This window comes from Nycticebus coucang, chromosome 10 (genome assembly GCF_027406575.1).
Source record: "Nycticebus coucang isolate mNycCou1 chromosome 10, mNycCou1.pri, whole genome shotgun sequence".
Classification (NCBI taxonomy): domain Eukaryota; kingdom Metazoa; phylum Chordata; class Mammalia; order Primates; family Lorisidae; genus Nycticebus; species Nycticebus coucang.
Window position 1 is genome coordinate 90,314,961 of NC_069789.1, and position 21,696 is coordinate 90,336,656.

Consider the following 21,696-nt stretch of genomic DNA (forward strand, 5'->3'; position numbering starts at 1 on the left):
AAATGAAATAGGAGAAACTTGGGGGGAGATGGGACATAATATAATCTTCAAAGACATTTACCAGTAAGAAGGGTGAAGTAGGAACAGGGAGGAGACAGGGGGCTGGAATGACCCAGAATTTCTGTATTTTCAGCTGTGAGCAAGATATTGATCCCAGGACTTTTTCACCATAGCGCACAAAGAAGAAATTTCTAAGAAACATATGTGTGTGTATACGCGTTTATATATACATATATATTATATGATACACAGAGGGCAGACATAAAGTTCATGTGCAGTTTAGCAAACTGCAAACATAATAAACTGCACACAAACTTTATGTCCACCCTGTATGTATACGTATGTATTTATGTGTGTGTACATATATATGAAAGAGAATGAGGAAAAAAAGAAAAACTATTTAAGTACTCAAAGAAATATTTACAGTATTCTGAGAATATTAGTGATTGGAAGAGAGTATTTTCTTCTATCCATATTCTACCATTCTCCCTTCACTATTAGTTGAGTTTTTACTATGTACTGAGCACAGTAACAAGCCCTTTACATACATTATCCATTTTCTTTTTTAATCCTATAGTAAAGCTTTGAGAAAGGTGCTATTATTATTACATACATTTTACAGATGAGGGAACATTCTGCCAATAATATAGGCCAGATTTCAAATTTTAACTATTTTATCTGTGACATCCTTCTTATCTTATCGCTACGCCATCTGGCATTTAAATAGAAAAGGACAGGGGCGGTGCCTGTGGCTCAAAGTAGAAGGGCAACGGCCCCAGATACCGGAGGTGGCAGGTTCAAACCCGCCCCGTCCAAAAAAAAAAACTGCAAAAAAAAAGAAAAAAATTAGTTTCTACCCCATCTCTAAAGCAGGTATACCTGTTTTTCATACCTTGCAACATTTTAACCTATGCATGTAACAATGTTCATACATTGTAGTCAAGTTAAAAAAAAAATCAGTTAACAGTACTGTATCTCCTTTAGTTACTACAGTTAGTACAATTTCAAGGAACAAGGAGGCAGTTTGTTGGCTTGGAGCATCCCCTCTGGGTTTAGATTTCAAGGGTTTGAATCTATACAGTGCCACCAATAACTGCTATGTGAATTTGGTCAAATTAATTACTCAGATTTCATTTCCTCAACTGTAAAATGAGGATGTTAATAGCACCTCCCTCAAAGACTTATAGGAATTTACAAAAAGATAATGTACGAAAAGAGCTGATTACTGTGCTCAGTACATCGTAAAAGGTCAAGTAATGGTGGAGGGAAGGAGACCAGCCACACACATAAGCTCTCCAGACCTGCCCTCCCCCAAACAATTAAAAAGCCTATATTCTGAAAATTCCACTACAGAAAGGGAGAATTACTATTTGACTATACGCTAACGACAAAACTCAAATTCAATCTATTCCGAATTTTCTAGGGGATCAATGTATGAGGTGAGCCAGAAAAGATGCTGCAGTGCATCTGTGACACACACCTAAAAATGGCTACAGTCAAAGCAGCATCTTAATTACCAACCAACATGGGAGGTTAAATCTACTTTTAAAAAATGCTGTGTTAGGCTTGGTTGGCGCTTAATAACACTATCATTTTTGTTTGTAGGAGTAAGCTATTAAGCACTTAAAATCAAGAATCCTCCGATTCTTCTGATGCATTCCACGCGAAAACCTTACAGCAGAGCGGCCTTCTGTCCAATTCTAAGTACCCTAACGAGGTAGGTATGAAGCTGTGAACCTAGACTGAAGACCTGCCAATGCGGAAATCCGGGTATCTTTCCAAGACAGCAAACACTGGGCATGTCAGACCCTCAAAAAAATCCAAAATCTAAACTACACATATTCCTTTCCAGTCATTAAACACAATCCTTCCGCGCAAAGGAAGGCTGGCTCTATCAATGCCCCCATTGACCCAGTGCCCTTTTCTTCGGTCCTAACGTGAGGTCTTTACCCTAACACCAATATCATCAACGCTATCTGGAAGACGGGGAGATGCCAAGTGGGATCCACCGCGCAAGTCGGGGGATGGAGCGGCCTAGAGGGCGAAAGAAGTACCCAAGTCCTCCTGCGGAGTTGGGTAGCACTTCCCCTCCGGAGGGAGGATTGGTCGTGATCCCCCCAAGTGCCTCTCACCTAAACAGGTACACCTCCACACACTGCTCACTGCAAATTCTACCGTCACTACACACTAAGTAGACAGTAAAGGCCCTGGTTGAACCTTTCAGCTATACGGGAGAAGCATCCTCCGTACTGGAAAAAAAGACCGCGCGCCGGCCACTCCGCCAGGAAGGAAATCCCCTTCGATTATCCGGCAACGCGCCTAATTCCCCAGCAGGGCCTGAGCGGGGGTCTGGGTGGGAGAAGACCCACGGGTCCAGAACCTCCGCTGCAGACCACATGCGGCGGGTCTGACTCCGGTTTCCCGCTCCCCAAGCAGGAGGCGGATGTCCCCAGACACACAGATGATGGTAACCAAAGAAAAAGGCGATGCCTGCATCCAAGGCCCTCTCCATGCAGCCCTCCATGCAGACTCCGGGCGCCAGGGTCTGAGTACGCTCCCACGCCCCAGGCCGCCCCACGTTGGCTCTTCCCCATGGGGCCCTCTTTGATTGCGGCCCCGATGTCCTCGGTTTCCTTACCGGCCAGGGTGAGTGTCAAGTTTGTGCACAATAAGGGTCTCCGCTGGGTGCTGGTCAAGGGAAGGGGGAGGGAGAGCTGGGGCTAGAGGGGTGGTCGGAAGGGCCACAGTATCTGGGGAAGCCCAAGCTGCGGATGGACAAACCGCCAAAGTACTTTCGCAGCTTCCAGAAAGGGAGAGCGAGCGAGAAAAAGAAGCAAGATGGCGGCTAGCCAGCCCCTACGTACAACGTCATGACGTTATGCACGTAAAGCAAATCTCCGCAAGGACCGCCCCCCGGCGCTAAGACGACCAGATCACGTGAAGCCTCCGTGGCGGCCCAACCCTGCAGGAGGGCGACCGCGCCTCCTGCTGGATGGAGGGAGTTCCTGCAATCAGAGACATCACTGAAGGGCAGGGCTTTAATCTGAGACCCTGTCGCCAGTGAGACCTTGCCAAGGAACTCTGGAATTGACCACGACAACGATGCCTCGGTGAAAAGAGCACTCTTGCATCTGGTGGGTGAATGTGTAAATTTGTTTAATCAGCAGTTTGGCAGTATGTTCTCAGTGAAGTAGGGGGAAAACTGTCAGGTCTTGGTGTGTAGGAGTTTGAGGAGAAGATTTAAAAGTTATCCCAGAGAATGAAAAAGTCAAACCAGTGTGAAGAACAGAATAGGACTGGCATGCTAAGAGCACTTCTTTTTTTTTTTTTTTCGGACAGGGTCTGGCTTTGTTGCTGGAGCTAGAGTGTAGTCGTGTCATCGCAGCTCACTGCAACCTCAAACTCCTGGGCTCAAGCGACCCTCCTGCCTCAGGCTCCTGATGTGCTGGGACTACAGGTTCATGTCACCGCGCCTGGCTGTTTTTATTGTTGGTGTTTTGTAGAGACAAGTCTCCTTGTGTTGCCCAGGCTGGTCTTGAACGCCTGAAGGGATCCTCCTTCCTTTGGCCTCCCAAAGAGCTGGGATTAGGGGCAGCATGAGCCACCAGGCCTGGATGGAGAGCACTTTCCAAGATTGTGGTTATGGATGTAAAAGAAGCCATTCCGTTTCTTTACATCATTTCTCTCAGCTCTTTGGTACAGCTACAAAGAAGATGAATAGTAAGCTTCTCCCATGCTGGGTATTACCAGGCAAGTATAAAGTAGGTAGATGAGTGTATTTGGAAGTGAGGAACTATAATGTGTCTGAACATATGGTGGCTGTGTAGTAAATGGTAACTTTTGTCTATGTTATCAACTTACCCGGGTATATTTTAAATCGAGGGTTTTCACCAGAGGCTGAAAGATGTTCATGAAATTGTCACCATAGCAATGTTAGAATAAGTAAAATAATAGAGATATATTGGGCGGTGCCCGTGGCTCAGTTGGGGAAGGGCACCAGCCACATACACGTAGGGATGGCAGGTTCAAGCCCGGCCCGGGTCTGCTAAGCATACTGACAACTGCAACCAAAAAATAGCCGGGCGCTGTGGCTGGCGCCTGTGGTCCCAGCTACTTGGGAGGCTGAGGCAGGAGAATCACTTGGGCCCAAGAGTTTGAGGTTGCTGTGAGCTGTGATGCCATGGCACTCTACCTAGGGCAACAGCTTGAGACTCTGTCTCAAAAAATACACACACACATATATATATATTTTGGGCAGTGGCTCAAGCCTGTAGTTCTAGCACTCTGGGAGGCCTAGGCAGGAGGATTGCTTGTGGGCAGGAGTTTAAAACCAGCCTGAGCAAGAGCAAGACTCCATTTCTACAAAAAACATAAAAATTAGCTGGATGTGGTGGTCCATGCCTATAGTCCTAGCTACTCTGGAGACTGAGGCTAGCTAGAGGGTTGCTTGGGTCCAGCAGTTTGAGTATACTGTGAGCCATGCTGATACCACTGTCCTCTAGCCAGCGCAGGCAACAGAATGAGAACTTGTCCTCTAAATAAATAAATTTTATTATTATTATTTTTTTGTAGAGACAGAATTTCACTTTATCGCCCTCAGTAGAGTGCTGTGACATCACACAGCTCACAGCAGCCTCCAACTCCTGGGCTTAGGCGATTCTCTTGCCTCAGTCTCCCTAGTAGCTGGGACTACAGGTGCCCACCATGATGCCCAGCTATTTTTTTGTTGCAGTTTGGTCAGGGCCTGCCATCCTTGGTATATGGAGTGAGCGCCCTACCCGCTGAGCCACAAGCTCCACCCTATTTTATTTATTTATTTTTTGAGGCAGAGTCTCACTGTTGCCCTTGGTAGAGTGCTATGGTGTCACAGCTCACAGTAACCTCAAACTCTTGGGTTTAAGCGATTCTCTTCCATCAGCCTCCCAAGTAGCTGGGACTACAGGTGCCTGCTACAATGCCTGACTGTTTTTTGGTTGTAGTTGTCATTGTTGTTTGGCAGGCCCAGGCTGGATTTGAACCTGCCAGCTCCCTTGTATGTGGCCCGCCCCTGCAGCTGAGCTACGGGCATGCTTTTATTTATTTATTTGGCTCAGCCAAATAAATAAATTTTAAGAAAAGAGAAAAAATAACAGTTGCCTCCTCAATTGATGCTGGTGATCTTTTGAAATGGAAAAGTTGGCTGATTGATATAAGGTCATTGCCAGAGAAAGCCCTGCTGGTGGTCCACAAGAAGATAGGGAAACATTTAGTGAATTTCCCACAACCTTCTAGGATTTGGTCTAGCATGTCCTGGTTTAAGAAATATCTTCTTGGGCGGTGCCTGTGGCTCACTGAGTAGGGCGCCGGCCCCATATGCCGAAAGTGGCGGGCTCAAACCCAGCCCCGGCCAAACTGCAACAAAAAAATAGCCGGGCGTTGTGGCGGGCACCTGTAGTCCCAGCTACTCGGGAGGCTGAGGCAAGAGAATTGCGTAAGCCCAAGAGTTAGAGGTTGCTGTGAGCCGTGTGACGCCATGGCACTCTACCGAGGGCGGTACAGTGAGACTCTGTCTCTACAAAAAAAAAAAGAAAAAGAAAAAAAAAAAAGAAATATCTTCTTGAACAACATATAACGCCTCCAGCAAACGAGCTTAACGTTTGCCAAGGTCCTGAGACTGACATATGCAAGCAAAATATGAATTTATTAATTTACAAGAGCTTTAATTGTACACCTGGGTACTCACCACCTTTATAGCCAGTGTGTTTTCTATGTAGCCAAACCTCAGGAAACCAAAGGCGTTATTAGGTTGCCTGATAAGCACAGATTCAGAACAAATGGAGTTATATGTATAGCTGTTTCTCAATTCATCTATCTCCACAACAGGATAATTTTGTCCCAAAGATAAAAATACTCAGTTTCTAATGGTTGCAGTTTTTGACATTGATCTTCAGTACAATAGGGACATACTGCTGAATGTTGATTTGTGCTCCTTCTCTTTTTGACAGCACTTGGATGATCACTGGCCTTAAAGAGCCCCTGTATATTACTTTCTCTGTTTCCATGGCTACCCAAACCTCTTAGCAATATTCTTTCAATAAAAATCAAGTTAGTGTTAACTCAGGCCAGTTTGTGGTTTAAAGGTGACTTTGCTTATTCTGTTTCTATCCATGGTATGTGATCTGAAACTCTCAGAGAGCAGCAGTCTTATTTCACCTTTTCTCCAATTTGCGGGTTGGGGGGTAATAACTGAAATCTCCATGTATTGCTACAATGTCCAAAGCCAAATAATATTTTTTAAAAATCTACTTTGTTGGGCGGAGCCTGTGGCTCAGTGAGTAGGGCTCAGGCCCCATATCCCAAGGGTGGCGGGTTCGAACCCGCCCCGGCCAAACTGCAACAAAAAATAGCTGGCGCCTGTAGTCCCAGTTACTTGGGAGGCTGGGGCAAGAGAATCACATACGCCCAAGAGCTGGAGGTTGCTGTGAGCTGTGACGCCACCACGGCACTCTACCAAGGGCGACAAAGTGAGACTCTGTCTCTAAAATAAATAATAAATAAATAAATAAAATCTACTTTGTTTTGGATTATTTGCACCTCTCCTAACACCCCATCAGTATAGCTAAATTTGTCATAACGAACATGTTTTCATGACAGATAGAGTGAAAACTTGTAGTGCCATTTTTTTTTTTTTTTTTTTTTAGAGACAGAGTCTCACTTTGTTGCCCTCAGTAGAGTGCAATGGCATCACAGCTCACAGCAAACTCCAGCTTTTGGGCTTAGGTGATTCTCTTGCCTCAGCCTCCCGAGTAGCTGGGACAACAGGTGCCCGCCACAATGCCCGGCTATATTTTTGTTGCAGTTTGGCTGGGGCCAGGTTCTAAGCACTGAGCCACAGGAATCACCCCCAATTTTGGCTTCCTTTTATCCATGGTTCAGCAAATCATATTTAGTAAAAACTGTTAGATGGTAAGTCTGATGTAATAAGAATCATAGTGCCCAAATACTGTATTAAATGTAATCTTGTTTTATAAACATCAACAGATATTGCAAGTTTGCTAATAAAGCAAAGAAAAATATTGCCAGTGATTCAAAATAATTCCCTTTGGCCTACTTGTAGAAGTTTGTATACTGAATATACCATAATGCCAGGCATAGTGTCAGGCACCTCTAATCCCCACTACTTGGGAGGCTAAGATGAAATGTTTGCTTGAACCCCAGAGTTCAAGTCCAGCCTGGGTAGCAGAGAAAGACCCTGGTCTGTTAAAAAGAAATAGATATATACAGTTTTATATTACATATAAAGTAGGACAAATAATTTAATTAATTGATTTATTTATTTGAGACAAAGTCTTACTCTGTACCCTGGGTAGAGTGGTGTGGCATCATATTTTACAACAACCTCAACTCTTGGGCTTGAGCAATCCTCTTGAAGCCTCCCAGGTAGCTGGGACTTCAGGCATGCACCACCACACCCAGCTTATTGTTTTTTTTTGGTAATGGTTATTACTAAGTTTGCTTTTTTCATCTGAAGGTCTGAACACTGGATCCAGTCCAGGTTAGTAGGGCTGTGTGGGACACCCAGCTTATTTTTCTATTTTTAGTAGAGATAGGGTCTCACTCTCAGTCAGGCTGGTCTTGAACTCCTGAGCTCAAGCAATCCACCTGCCTCAGCCTCCCCGAGTGCTAGGATTACAGCCATGAGCCACCGTGCCCTGCTCAGGATAAATAATTTTATTTACTTTTCTATTGGTTGGCTCAACAAACCCTTTTTATAAATGAATAAGAGGTACATTTTATTTATTTTATTTTATTTTATTTTTTTGTGGTTTTTGGCCGAGGCTAGGTTTGAACCTGCCACCTCCGGTATATGGGACCGGCGCCCTACTCCTTAAGCCACAGGTGCCACTCTAAAAGGTACATTTTATCTAAAAGTGTTATTCATTTGTTGTGTTATAAATTAATAAAGTCTGGATTAACTGAGATTAACTGTCCACTCATACACTTTTCCCAGCATTTTCTTTCTGAGAGGGGAAACTAAGTTCATGGAGCTGTGGGTTCCAAGCATTTTTGTTAATGAGCAGAGAAAAATATCTGGGATGTTTAGTCACTGAAGAAGAAGGGAGGGAAAGAAGGAGATGGAGAAAACAGACTTTGCTGGTTCCCAGTTTTGCCTCAGGCCGTAAATTCACCTGCCTCAGGAAGTGAGTAATGACCCAAGGCCCACATCAGAAGGGGAAGAGCAGGAAGGGAGGACCGGGTGGGGTGAGAGCTAGCAAAACTGGGAGAGTTTAAAACAATTGCAGACACAGAAAGGGTGATGGCTTAATTTTTTTAAGCCAGACAATAAATCTTTGAGGAATTGTTGATGAATATACACGTAAGGCAGTGCTCAAGAATTACTTCTAAAATTGTAACTCTGGCGTGGCTTTTAGTATTTCTCAAAGTACAAGGGGCTTTATGATTTGCTGCCCAACTGATTATATATACAATGTACAAATGAAACTACCCAATTTCAAATATTTTATTGCTCAATAATAATGAAGAGATGTAAGATGGGTAGTACATTTCTTCGATAGCACTGGCACTAGGTGTTTTGAATAAATGTTTGGCTTCTGGTAGAGGAGAGAATGTCATAGGTTACAAAGCTGTCAGTGGCTTATACCTAGCCCAGTTTTTTGTTTGTTTCTTTGTAGTCTCCATTCTTGTTTCTGCTGGGATTAATTAAATGGTTATTTCAAAAATATTTCCATGAGTTGCTGAGAGTTTTAAGGAAATAATTGCTTCAATTGGGAATTAGTACAGTTCTGTAGGGATGGGACCATTATCAACTTCATAAGACACAGTCTTGTTAAAAAGAAGAGAACAGGCAAATAGTGATTGAAAGAAAATTGTGATAACAGAATGGCACATATTTGTGAAAGAGAAAAAAGAAGAAGGAAGAAAAAGAAAAGAAAGAAAATTGTGAAAAACTTTTCAAAGTATTTAACAGCCAGGATAAATTGCAGTGAAGTCAAATCTTCAGTATTCAATATTATCTATTTAAAACAGGGGTCCTCAAACTTTTTAAACAGGGGCCAATTCACTGTCCCTCAGACCGTTGGAGGGCCGGACTATCGTTTATAAAAAAAACTATGCCCAGCTGCTCCGGAGGCTGAGGCAAGAGAATCACGTAAGCCCAAGAGCTGGAGGTTGCTGTGAGCCGTGTGACGCCACGGCACTCTACCGAGGGCAGTAAAGTGAGACTCTGTCTCTACAAAAAACAAAAAAAAACTATGAACAAATTCCTATGCACACTGCACATATCTTATTTTGAAGTAAAACAAAACTGAAACATACAATCAGACTGCCTCATGTGGCCCGCGGGCCGCAGTTTGAGGACCCCTGATTTAAAACTTTTAACAGGAAACTCAGTCACTCTAATGGTTAATAAAATAGTGCCACTTGTTAAGCTGTGTGTGACCAGGCACTTTTGCAACCTTGTGAAGATGCTGGTGGAGTGACCAACCATTCCAATTTGCATGGGCCTGTCCTGGTGATACCAGAATTTCTTCCTTTGTAGGTCCCTACTCCTTGAGCCACAGGCACCACCCATGAGTGTAGGTGATTATATATTGATTTCGTAGTAGTATCAATATGTTCTAGCTCCATCCAGGAAAACATAAAAGCTGTGAAGTCTCTATCTTTTTATGGCTGCATAGTATTCCATGGGATACATATACCACAATTTGTTAATCCATTCATGGGTCGATGGGCACTTGGGCTGTTTACGTGTCTTGGATATTATGAATTGGGCTTATGCAACAACTTTTAATACAGATTACAAAACTAAGGCTCAGTGAGGCTAAGTGACTTGTCTTGAGCTTACAGTGCTAATCAGTTTTAGAGCTGATGTTTGAACTAAGGTCTAACTTCAAACTGACACCCCTGTCCAGTCTCCAGGGTTGCCTGGAAAATTATCAGTACACTGTCTCCGACTCTTTGTTCAGGGAGTGTTTCTCTTCATCACTGACTCTATGACCTAGATGTACAGTGACTGAGGTTGTTGATTAGGTCATGCTCTTTTTTGCCTGGAAAGTGTGCTGGTGAAATCTGCCTCTACTCAATGACAGAGAGTGGTTTTCATGTGATTCCTTTAAAAAATACAAGAATAATAAGCACAATGAACAAATAGTATCCATGGGTGGCTCCCATAACTCAGTAGGTAGGGTGCTGGCCACATACACCAAAGCTGGTGGTTTCGAACCCAGCCCAGACCAGTTGAAAAACAACAATGGCAACAAAAAACATAACTAGGGCATTGTTGCAGGCGCCTGTAGTCCCAGCTACTTGGGAGGCTGAGGCAGGAGAATCGCTTAAGCCCAAGAGTTGGAGGTTGCTGTGAGCTGTGATGCCATAGCACTCTACTGAGGGCGAAAGAGTGAGATTCCATCTCAAAAAAAAAAACAAAAACAAAACCCAAATAGCATCCATTATTAAAAGGTCAACACTGAAACCAAGTTATATTTCAAGAAATACTGTTGTTTGGGCAGCGCCTGTAGCTCAAAGGGGTAGGGCACCGGCCCCATATGTCAGAGGTGGCGGGTTCAAACCCAGCCCTGGCCAAAAACTGCAAAAAAAAAAAAAAAGAAAAGAAAAAAGAAATACTGTAGTTTGATGTCATGAAGTAATAAATCATCAGTAAGTTGGTCTATTTGATATAATTAAAGACGCTTATGTAATTACTGATTTGATAGTGCACTCTTCAGTTATTCTCCTTAAAATTCAAATTGAATTATTACTTCAGTAATGCGTTGTTTATAATTTAATTTTGATAATCGTTGTTTATCTACTGAACTTTACCAGTATTATAAAGTTAGGAGATAACAAGAAAGAATTTAAGCTTACGTGGTACTGTACAAATAAAAGTTCTAGTCACTTGCTTGACATTTTGGCCTTTACCTAATGACAAAGAAAAAAACAAAATTTTGGTCTCAGAATGATGATGATGATGATAATGATGACTCCTTGTTCAGCATCCAGCTTCCTCTTTTTTCTAGGAACCAGCAGGGAGAAGAGTCCTCAGTGAGCAATAGCCTGTGGCTTGTTCTCTCCCATTGTGACTCCTGGGCCAGCCAGCCTGAACTAACTGAGGGTTAAGGGCTTCTTAGGAAAAAGGGTATTGTTAACAAATCTTAATAAACTGATACTATTTTGTATTAGGAGAAATTTTTCTTAAATCACCCTGAAGATAATTTGGTTTTAAAAAAGAATTAGCCATCAGTCTTGGAAGTAAGTATTGCAAAAATATTGTTTAGTTAGATGATCTAATGACCAGGAAGATCACAGGAAATAAAGAGAATAGGGATCCTTAATCCATTACTTGAACTACATATTACTATTTGTAAATGTCATCTCCCATGCCATAAATCCATATTATAGGCTTTATTTATTATTTTATTTTATTTTATTTTTTGAGACAGAGCCTCAAGCTGTCGCCCTGGGTAGGGTGCCATGGCATCACAGCTCACAGCAACCTCCAGCTCCTGGGCTCAAGCGATTCTCCTGCCTCCACCTCCCAAGTAGCTGGGACTACAGGCACCTGCCACAATACCCGGCTATTTTTTGGTTGCAGCCGTCATTGTTGTTTGGTGGGTTGGGGCTGGATTCAAACCCGCCAGCTCAGGTGTATGTGGCTGGCGCCTCAGCCGCTCGAGCCACAGGCGCCGAGCCTATAGGTTTTATTTTTATTGTGGAACATTTAACTTAATGTTAAATGTTTGTGTGTTTTTTCCTTCAACAACATTTATTAAGATGCTATGACATACCAGACACCTTGTCAGCTAGAGAAAACATAACAATGAATAAGGCAGTCTAAACTACTCTCATGGAATTTATAGTCCAGGGAAATGGGAATAGGGTGAGATAAAAGAAAAAAATTATAAGCAATTATGTCTGAAAGTGATATATTAGTTCTCTAGAGCAGTGATTTTCCAGGGGTGTGCCGTGAGAGGATCTAAGTTGTGCCACAAAAATTTCTGAAGATCATTAATTGAATTATTTTCAAAAGAAGTTCAAAGCACAGTAATTATATTCTTTTTTTTACTCTTTTTTTTTTTTTTAATCAATATAACTTAAATGTGCCACGGAAGTTTAACTACAGGTTCAAGTGTGTTGTGAAAAAAAAAAAAAGGTTGAGGGCAGTGCCTGTGGCTCAGTTGGTAAGGCGCTGGCCCCATATACCGAGGGTGGCGGGTTCAAACCCAGCCCCGGCTGAACTGCAACCAAAAAATAGCCAGGCCTTATGGCAGGCACTTGTAGTCCCAGCTACTCGGGAGGCTGAGGCAAGAGAATCGCTTAAGCCCAGGAGTTGGAGGTTGCTGTGAGGTGTGTGATGCCATGGCACTCTACCAAAGGCCACAAAGTGAAACTCTGTGTCTACAAAAAAAAAAAAAAAAAAAAAGGTTGAAAAACACTGACCTAGAGAAATGTGGGAATCCTCCAGGATTCTCAGGCCAAGGAAACGTCTTACATGTTCCTCAAGAAGTGAGTAGGGCTGGGTGCGGTGGCTCACACCTATAATCCTTGCTCTCTAGGAGGCTAAGGTGTGTGGATTGCTTCAGCTCAGGAGTTCGAGACCAGCCTGAGCAAGAGCGAGACCCCGTCTCTAAAGAATAGCTGGGCATTGTGGTGGGCGCCTGTAGTCCCAGCTACTTGGGAGACTGAGGGAAGAGGATTGCTTGAGCACAAGAATTTGAGGTTGCTGTGAGCTGTGATGAAAAGAAGAGAAGTAGGGAGGATGGGAAGAGGTCGAATGAGCTGGATAGAATGGGTGCTACATTTAGTCCATTCCTTCTTCAGAATGGAGCCAGTTCTTGCCATTCTTAGTGGCTGTGTGCAGTGAAGTCGCCACAGACACTGACTAGCAGGTTACAGCCATTGCTCCTTGCAGAGCCTAGGCCAGGTTCCTGCATCTTTTGGTCACATTTTCAGCAACACATCGGACCATTTAACCCAGGCAAACCATAGTCCACAGCTTCACTAAAGAAAGGTTGCTGGTACTAACCATTTAAATGTCCAGCAGAGCAGGTGGTACATCGTTTACCCTCACTTTAAGAAAAATCCACTAAGGCTCTGCGCCAGCCACTTACATGGAGGCTGGCGGGTTTGAACCCGGCCTGGGCCAGCTAAACAACAATGCAACTGCAACAAAAAATAGCCGGGCCTTGTGCTGGGCGCCTGTGGTCCCAGCTACTTGGGAGGCTAAGGCAAGAGAATTGCTTAAGCCCAAGAGTTGGAGGTTGCTGTGAGCTGTGATGCAAATCACTCTACAGAGGGCAACATAATTAGACTCTCTCAAAAAAAGAAAAAGTGACTAAGAAATAAAATACATTAAGCTTATCCCATATGTGATATTAATAAAATTCACAAATTTTACCTAGATGACTAACATCCCAGTTTAATTCTATGAATAAAAGCCCCTGAGATAAAAACCTCCATTTATGAATTTTTTTGCAATCGGTCTCTGACTACCTCTGAAGTTTTGCTTTTTTTTTTTGCCTTCCACCTTTTCTTTCATTTTTAAGCAACAGAGGTACTGATATACTTTAAAATCCTCAATATACCATGTTCCCTTTAACTTGTAGGGTCTTTCCTCATAATGGTCTCTATGCTTGGAAGAGACCCCTTCCAAATGAAAGCCAATTCCTTCCCTTTTCACAAACATTACCCTACTACATCCTGCCATATCTGTACACACTTCCACCTCACTCATCACACACACACACACACACACACACACACACAAACACCTGTACCTAAAAAATTGTTAGAGGGGTGCCTGTGGCTCAAAGGAGTAGCGTGCCGACCCCATATGCCAGAAGTGGCAGGTTCAAACCCAGCTCCAGCCAAAAACTGCAAATAAATAAATAAATAATAAAAATAAATAAAAAATTGTTATGGCTCATCGTCCTTGATCTTTTGGGCTCACATTATGTCTTTTTTTTTTTTGAGACAGAGTCTTACTCTGTTGCCCAGGCTAGAGTGCCATGGCCTCAGCCCAGGTCATAGCCATCTCAGACTCCTAACTCAAGCAATCCTCCTGCCTCAGCCTCTTGAGTAGCTGGAACTGCAGGCACCCATCACAACACCTGACTAACTTTTCTATTTTTAGTAGAGATGGGTCTCACTCTTCTTACTCAGGCTGGTCTTGAACTCCTGAGCTCACGTGATCCTCCCGGTTTAGCTTCCCAGAGTGCTAGGATTAAGTGAGCCACTGTGCCCAGTTGTTACCAAAAATTTTAACCTCTAAATCAATACTCTCTTGGCACTTGCAAAGCCATTTATTCATAGACATCCCCAGTCAGGCCAAAGATTAGATTTTTCCTGAGTTTCCTCAGACTTTGAGAGAAGTAGGGAGAGCTAGATTGTTTCCTCAGATTGTTTTTATTTCCACAGAAACTTGATCATTCTCATTTTAAGAAAATGAGGAGTTATTCTTACAGTGCTGTGATTTCAGAAGGCAAGGCTTTTAAAACCCCTTTGTAACCATCAAATTTAAAATTTTATTTATTTTCCTTTTTTTATGGACACATTTATGGGTGGATTAAAATTTTATTTATTTATTTTTTTGAGACAGAGCCTCAAGCTGTCTCCCTGGGTAGAGTGCTGTGGGCATCACAGCTCACAGCAACCTCCAACTCCTGGGCTCAAGCGATTCTCCTGCCTCCACCTCCCAAGTAGCTGGGACTACAGGAGCCTGCCACAATGCCTGGCTATTTTGGATTAAAATTTTATTAATAAATCATAGTAGTATAGCACTTCACTGATGCTTGTGCCTTTATTATATGTAAAGAAATGAGTGTTGGCTTGGTGCCTGTGGCTCAAGCGGCTAATGTGCCAGCCACATACACCTGAGCTGGCGGGTTCGAATCCAGCCCAGGCCCACCAAACAATGATGGCTGCAACCCAAAAAATAGCCGGGCGTTGTGGCGAGCACCTGTAGTCCCAGCTACTTGGGAGGCAGAGGCAGGAGAATCACTTGAGCCCAGGAGTTGGAGGTTGCTGTGAGCTGTGATGCCACAGCACTCTACCCAGGGTGACAGCTTGAGGCTCTGTCTCAAAAAAAAAAAAGAAAAGAGTGTTCTGGTTCAGTGCCCATAGCACAGTGGTTACAGCGCTGGTCACGTGCACTGAAGCTGGTGGGTTCAAACCTGGCCCGGGTCAGCTAAACAACGATGACAACTACAGCAAAAAAATAGCCGCAGCTACTTGGAAGGCTGAGGCAAGAGAATTGCTTAAGCCCAAGAGTTTGAGGTTGCTGTGAGCTGTGACGCCATGCCGCTCTACTGAGGGCAATATAGCGAGACTATCTCAAAAAAAAAAAAAAAGAAAGGAAAGAAAGAAAGAAATGAGTGTTCTGTAGCTTCCTGAAGCCTTGAACTCCTTGGGCTCAAGTGATCTTCCTTCCAAGTAGCTGGATTACAGGTGTGTACTGCCATGCTTGGCTATTTTTTTGTTTTTTTTTGAGATGAGATCTTGCTATGTTGCCCAGAGCGTTTTCCATTCCAGTTGTCACCATTGCAATCCATGTCACCACCATTTGCCAGATGTGAGTAAACTATTAGGGTTGCTATATTTTTTTGTCTTCCAGTCTTTACTTTGGTCTTGATCAAAGTGACCTTTTCTTCTTAATAGTTTTATTATATTTAGTAGATTTGTTAAGATATATTTGACATAAGGTATGCTGTATATGTTTAAATCACAGAAGTTAATAAATTTTGACATGTGTATATCCCTGTGAAAGTAGTAACATAATCGAGATGATCTTAATCATTAAATTTATTATTTTTTAATTATAAAAGTTGTACTAGCCTGGTTAAACACACATATGCATATAGACACAAACACATATACACACACAAGAAAGAAGTGAAAATAGAAATTCTCTTCAGGCTGGGGTTGGTGGCTCACGCCCGTAATCCTAGCACCCTGGAAGGCTGAGGCAGGTGGATTGCTTGAGCTCAGGAGTTTGAGACCAGCCTGAGCAAGAGTGAGACCCTATCTCTACTAAAAATAGAAAAAAAACTATCCAGGCCTTGTGGCAGGTGCCTATAATCCCAGCACTCTGGAGGCTGAGGCAAGAGGACTGCTTGAGTCCAGAAGTTTGAGGTTGCTGTGAGCTGTGATGACACTATGGCACTCTACCCAGGAGACACACTGTCTCAAAAACAATAACAAAAAAAAAAAAAAAAAAAAAAGAGAGAGAGAGAGAGAAAGAGATTAGTTAGTAGTTTCTGATTGGTTGAGCTTATGTTTTGATTTACACTTTGGGCTGAGTTGGGTTTCAGTTTGCTCACATAGGAACCCCAGGCACCAGAGCCTTTTCAACCTAACTGCCCTCTAATGAATTATTTTAACACTGTGTTGAATATCAAGAGGTATTTCTGTGGGGCTGGAGCTTATGATTTCAGTCTCCTTCTTTTGTAAGTCAAGAAATAAAGCAAAGTTTTCATAACATATCTCAGCGAGGGGGATTATTCCCTGGCTCAGGTGTGAAGTGCAGTGAAGCAGCATAAAACCGGAGTTGAGCTACTATCTGTCTAGGCCAGAGGATGCCACGTGCTTAAAAGATACCCAGAAGGTACAGAGAGCCATGGATCTTGGTTGGGATCAGAGCTCAGGGAGGTGCTCATTTCCACAGTTGTGTCTCATTTATATAAAACTACTATACATAGAGAGCTGCTCTAGGTACCCTGGGCAGTGATTCTTGCATACTGCTGGTGTTAGCAACTGAGGAGCTGTTAAGATGACAAATTGTTGGCTCCTACCATCTGGAGTTTCTAATAAAGGTGTGGGGTGATCCTAGGAACCCGTGTTTTTAAAAAACTCTTCATGTGATTCTGAGATCTTTTTTTTTTTTGCAGTTTTTGGCAGGGGCTAGGCTTGAACCCACCACCTCTGGCATATGGGGCCAGCACACTACTCCTTTGAGCCACAGGTGCCACCCTCTTCATGTGATTCTGATGCACTCTTCTGGGTGAGCATGAAGGCACTGTCCTTATTCACGAACATGACTGGGAGAAAAAGAAATGCAAAGAAAACTGAGTCAAGGTACGTCAGTTTTTTGTTTGTTCATTTGTTTTTAGCTTTGGGTATTATGAATTTATTTGCTAGAATCATCCTTTCTACAAAATGCAGCCTAAGAAATTCAGTTCTGTGGTGAGTAGGCCTATGCATATTTGCCCTCCCAAAGCCAAGGAAGCTGAGAGGCCAAAGAAACAATCTGACAAATTCAGTCTCTCAGAAAGAAATGTTTAATGGGCTGGCTCGGTGCCTGTAGCTCAGCAGCTAGGGTGCCAGCCACATACACTGGAGCTGGCGGGTTCAAATCCAGCCCGGGCCTGCCAAACAACAATGACAACTACAACCAAAAAATAGCCGGGCATTGTGGTGGGCGCCTGTAGTCCCAGCTACTTGGGATGAGGCAAGAGAATAGCTTAAGCCCAAGAATTTGAGGTTGCTGTGAGCTGTGATGCTACAGCACTCTACCAAGGGCAAAATAGTGAGACTCTGTCCCATACAAAAAAAAAAGAAAGAAAGAAAGAAATGTTTAATGGGGACTTACGAACAGAAGCCATGTCCCAGGCAGCAGTGAGACAGGATGGATGGTGCATCTCCACACCATTAACCCCCCTAAACCCAAGGCTCATACCTACAGAGGAATCTGTAGGCCAACTGAAATCAACCCCTCAGGAAAAGGCGAGAATGCTCTGTCAATCTGTCTGAGAGCAGGGTTTAGGATTACAGTAGGTAAACTAGAGGTCTTGAAGGCCTTCTCTCAGAATAGGGATTAATCAGAAGTCAACACGGTGGGGCAACATTCAAGGTGGGGAGTCCTTTAGTCTTCACAACTTCACAGAGAGCATCAAATGTTGTTTTATTCATGTCACTGTTGTTGAAAGGGAAGGTGTGTTGGTAGAAAGATAGATAAACTGATAGAGTATGTTTATATATAAGCTGGTTTCCGATTAGAAGAATACTTGATAATGTAAACTCTCCCTACTCTGGCAAATTCCAGGCCAGAAAAGGGTGAAACAGAATTGTCTGCAAACAATGAGCTCCTTACCAAGTGGCTGTCCATCCCATACAATCAGCTGACTCATAAACAGAAAGTATTGATAAGCACCTTTCTATCAATATCTCCAAATATATCCATTATCATTCATCCTGTGGGCAGTCCTCTGGTTCCCTGGACGTTAGGGATGGGGTTGATATAGGGATGCTGGATGTTTTCACCCACAGAAACACAAATTCATCATGAACCCTAAATATAAATATATGGATTTGAGCCAGCGAGTAATGCACTGAATATAAAACAAAAGCATGTATAAGAAAAAGCTTATTTTCTACCCAATTCCAGCATATAAAATAATGCGTATGCATTACATTTTATACACACATATAATCAGGAATTTAATAATTACTTTTTGGAAAATTAAATCCAATGAACAAATACTATTGAGCACCTGTTGTGTATGTTGTTTATGTAAATAAAACCCTGGTACTCTTCTTTGAGTTTACCAAGAGTTAAAAATTTTACAAGCTATCTCAAAATAGTAGCCTGCTTTTAGTATGGAGGGTAATGTGATCTGTCACCAATTGCTATTTGTGTTTTGTGATTTTTATTTTCCTAGGTAGGCATTTCCTAAGGGTGTTTAGTTCTGTCTCTATGTGGCAGGTGGTTTAGTCATAGGATGGACTATTGACACAGGACTTTGCAAGAAGCTAAGTAAGTGCTTCCTGCAAAGTTATGGCTACAGGTGCTAACAACCACCCTGCTTTAGCTTTAAGTTTATCTTCGTCAAAATTTTCCATGAGGCTTGGAGCCTGCAACACAGTGGTTATGGCACCAGCCACATACACCTAGGCTGGTGGGTTTGAATCCGGCCCAGGCCAGCTAAACCAACTATAACAACTGCAACAAAAAATAGCTGCACGTCATGGTGGGTGTCTGTAGTCCCAGCTACTTGGGAGGCTGAGGCAAAAGAATAGCTTAAGCCCAAGAGTTTGAGGTTGCTGTGAGCTGTGACACCATGGCACTCTACCAAGGGCAACATAGTGAGACTCTGTCTCAAAAAAAAATTTTTTTTTCCATGAATGATCTGAAGTATTTTTACTCTGAATAAGGTATGATTAAATATATTAAACTGATGTTGTGTTAAAATATCAGGAAGAAACAGAAACTAAAAGTAACAGGATATGATTAATATTTTTGCTTCATAGACTTTTTTTTTTTTTTGTAGAGACAGAGTCTCACTGTACCGCCCTCGGGTAGGTGCTGTGGCGTCACACGGCTCACAGCAACCTCTAACTCTTGGGCTTAAGCGATTCTCTTGCCTCAGCCTCCCGAGCAGCTGGGACTACAGGCGCCCGCCACAACGCCCAGCTATTTTTTTGTTGCAGTTTGGCCGGGGCTGGGTTTGAACCTGCCACCCTCGGCATATGGGGCCGGCGCCCTACTCACTGAGCCACAGGCGCCGCCCCCATAGACTATTTTTATCCTCTTCTAGATCTGAGTACCCAGATACTACTTGCAAAGCAAAATAAGAAAAATGAAATGGCAATCTTTAGTTTTGAAATCTGCCCCCACCCGAATTCTTAGCCTTATTGAAATACCATCACTAGAAAACTTGATCCAGGGTGGCACTTGTGGCTCAGTGGGTAGGGCGCCGACCCCGTATACCGAGGGTGGTGTGTTTGAACCCAGCCCCAGCTAAACTGCAACAAAAAATAGTTGGGTGTTGTGGCGGGCACCTGTAGTCCCAGCTACTTGGGAGGCTGAGGCAAGAGAATCGCCTAAGCCCAAGAGCTGGAGGTTGCTGTGAGCTGTGACATTACGGCACTCTACCAAGGGCGACAAAGTGAGACTCTCTCTCTCAAAAAACAAACAAACAAACAAACAAACAAACAAAAAAAAACCCCACCAAACAAAACAAAGCAAAAAGAAAAAGTAGGGAGCCAGGTGCACTGGCTCACACCTGTAATCCTAGCACTCTGAAAGGCTGAGGTGGCTGGATTGCTGAGCTCAGGAGTTGGAGACCAGCCTAGGAAGAGTGAGTCCCCATCTCTACTAAAAATAGAAAAACTAGCCAGACAGATGCCTGTAGTTCCAGCTACTCAGGAGGCTGAGGCAAGAGGATTGATGAGCTATGATGACACCATGGCACTCTACCCAGGGCAACAGAGAAAGACTCTGTCTCAAAAACAAAAAAACGGAAAATACATATGTAAGAAGAATGGAGAATGAAAAATATAATTATTTATAGTAGATGATATATTCCTGGGGGTTCATTATATTCTCTTGTTCCATGATTTTTTTTTTTTTTTTTTGAAACAGAGTCTTGCTATGTTGCCCTCAGTGGAGAGCTGTGGCTTCACAGCTTACAGCAACCTCAACCTCTTGGGCTTAAGCGGTTCTCTTGCCTTAGTCTCCCAAGTAGCTGGGACTACAAGGCATCCACCACATGCCTGGCTATTTTTTGTTGCAGTTGTCCTTGTTGTTTAGCAGGCCTGGGCTGGGTTTGAACCCCCCAGCCTGGGTGTATGTGGCAGATGCCGTAACCACTGTGCTACGGGGGCTGAGCCTTGTTCCATGATTTAAAAAAAATTATTTTTTACTGTTGGGGATTCACTGAGGGTACAGGAAACTTGTTCCATGAGTTTTAAAATATTTCCATGATAAAATGTTTTTCTCAGTGACATATTTGTGCTTTATTTATTTTTTTTTTTTTTGAGACAGTCTCACTATGTCATCCTCAGTACAGTGCTGTGGCATCACAGATCACAGCAACCTCTAAGTCTTGGGTTTAAGCGATTCTCTTGCCTCTAGCCTCCGAAGTAGCTGGGACTACAGGCACCCGCCACAATGCCTGGCTATTTTTTTTTTTGTTGTAGCTGTCTTTTTTTTTGAGACAGAGCCTCAAGCTGTCACCCTGGGTAGAGTGCTGTAGCATCACAGCTCACAGCAACCTCTAATTCCTGGGCTCCAGCGATTCTTCTGCCTCCGCCTCCCAAGTAGCTGGGATTACAGGTGCCTGGCACAACGCCTAACTATTTTTTTTTTTTTTGGTTGCAGCCATAATTGTTGTTTGGTGGTCCCGGGCTGGATTCGAACCCGCCAGCTCAGGTGTATGTGGCTGGCGCCTTAGCCTTGAGCTACAGGTGCTAAGCCTGTAGTTGTCATTGTTGTTTGGCAGGCCTGGGCCAGGTTCGAACCCACCAGCTCTGGTGTAAGTGGCTGGTGCCCTAGCTGCTGAGTACAGGTGCCCAGCCGCTCTTGCTGTTTCTAAGGATCCTTACTTTACCCAGGACCTCTGGGAATTTGATTATTAAATGCCTTGAGGCAGTCTTATTTGGGTTAAATCTACTCAGTGTCCTATGACTGATCTGAATATTGATGTCTTTCTCTTGGTTTAGAAAATTTGCTTGTATTATTTCTTTGAATAAAGTTTCTACTCCAATCTCTTTGTCTGTTTCCTCTTTAAGGCCAATAACCCTTTGTCCTTTTGAGGCTATTGTCTTGGTCTTGTAGGCATGCTTCATTCTTTCTGACTCTTTTTTGTCTTCTGATCATGTCATTTTTTTTTTTTTTATTAAATCATAGCTGTGAACAATAATGCAATCATGAGGTACAATGTGCTGGTTTTATATATAGTTTGAAATATTTTCATTGAACTGGTT

At 43.1% G+C, this 21,696-nt stretch overlaps 1 protein-coding gene across 13 annotated transcripts in view; it reads right to left on the reverse strand.

Moving 5' to 3' along the window:
- Positions 1-2,828, reverse strand: part of PRRC2C (proline rich coiled-coil 2C) — a 122,574-nt gene extending 119,746 nt beyond the window's left edge. For all 13 annotated transcript variants that reach the window (XM_053607570.1, XM_053607565.1, XM_053607561.1 and 10 more), the window contains exon 1: positions 2,639-2,828. The gene's annotated coding sequence lies outside the window, so the exon portion shown is untranslated. The remainder of the gene's footprint in view (positions 1-2,638) is intronic.
- Positions 2,829-21,696: the final 18,868 nt, after the last annotated feature.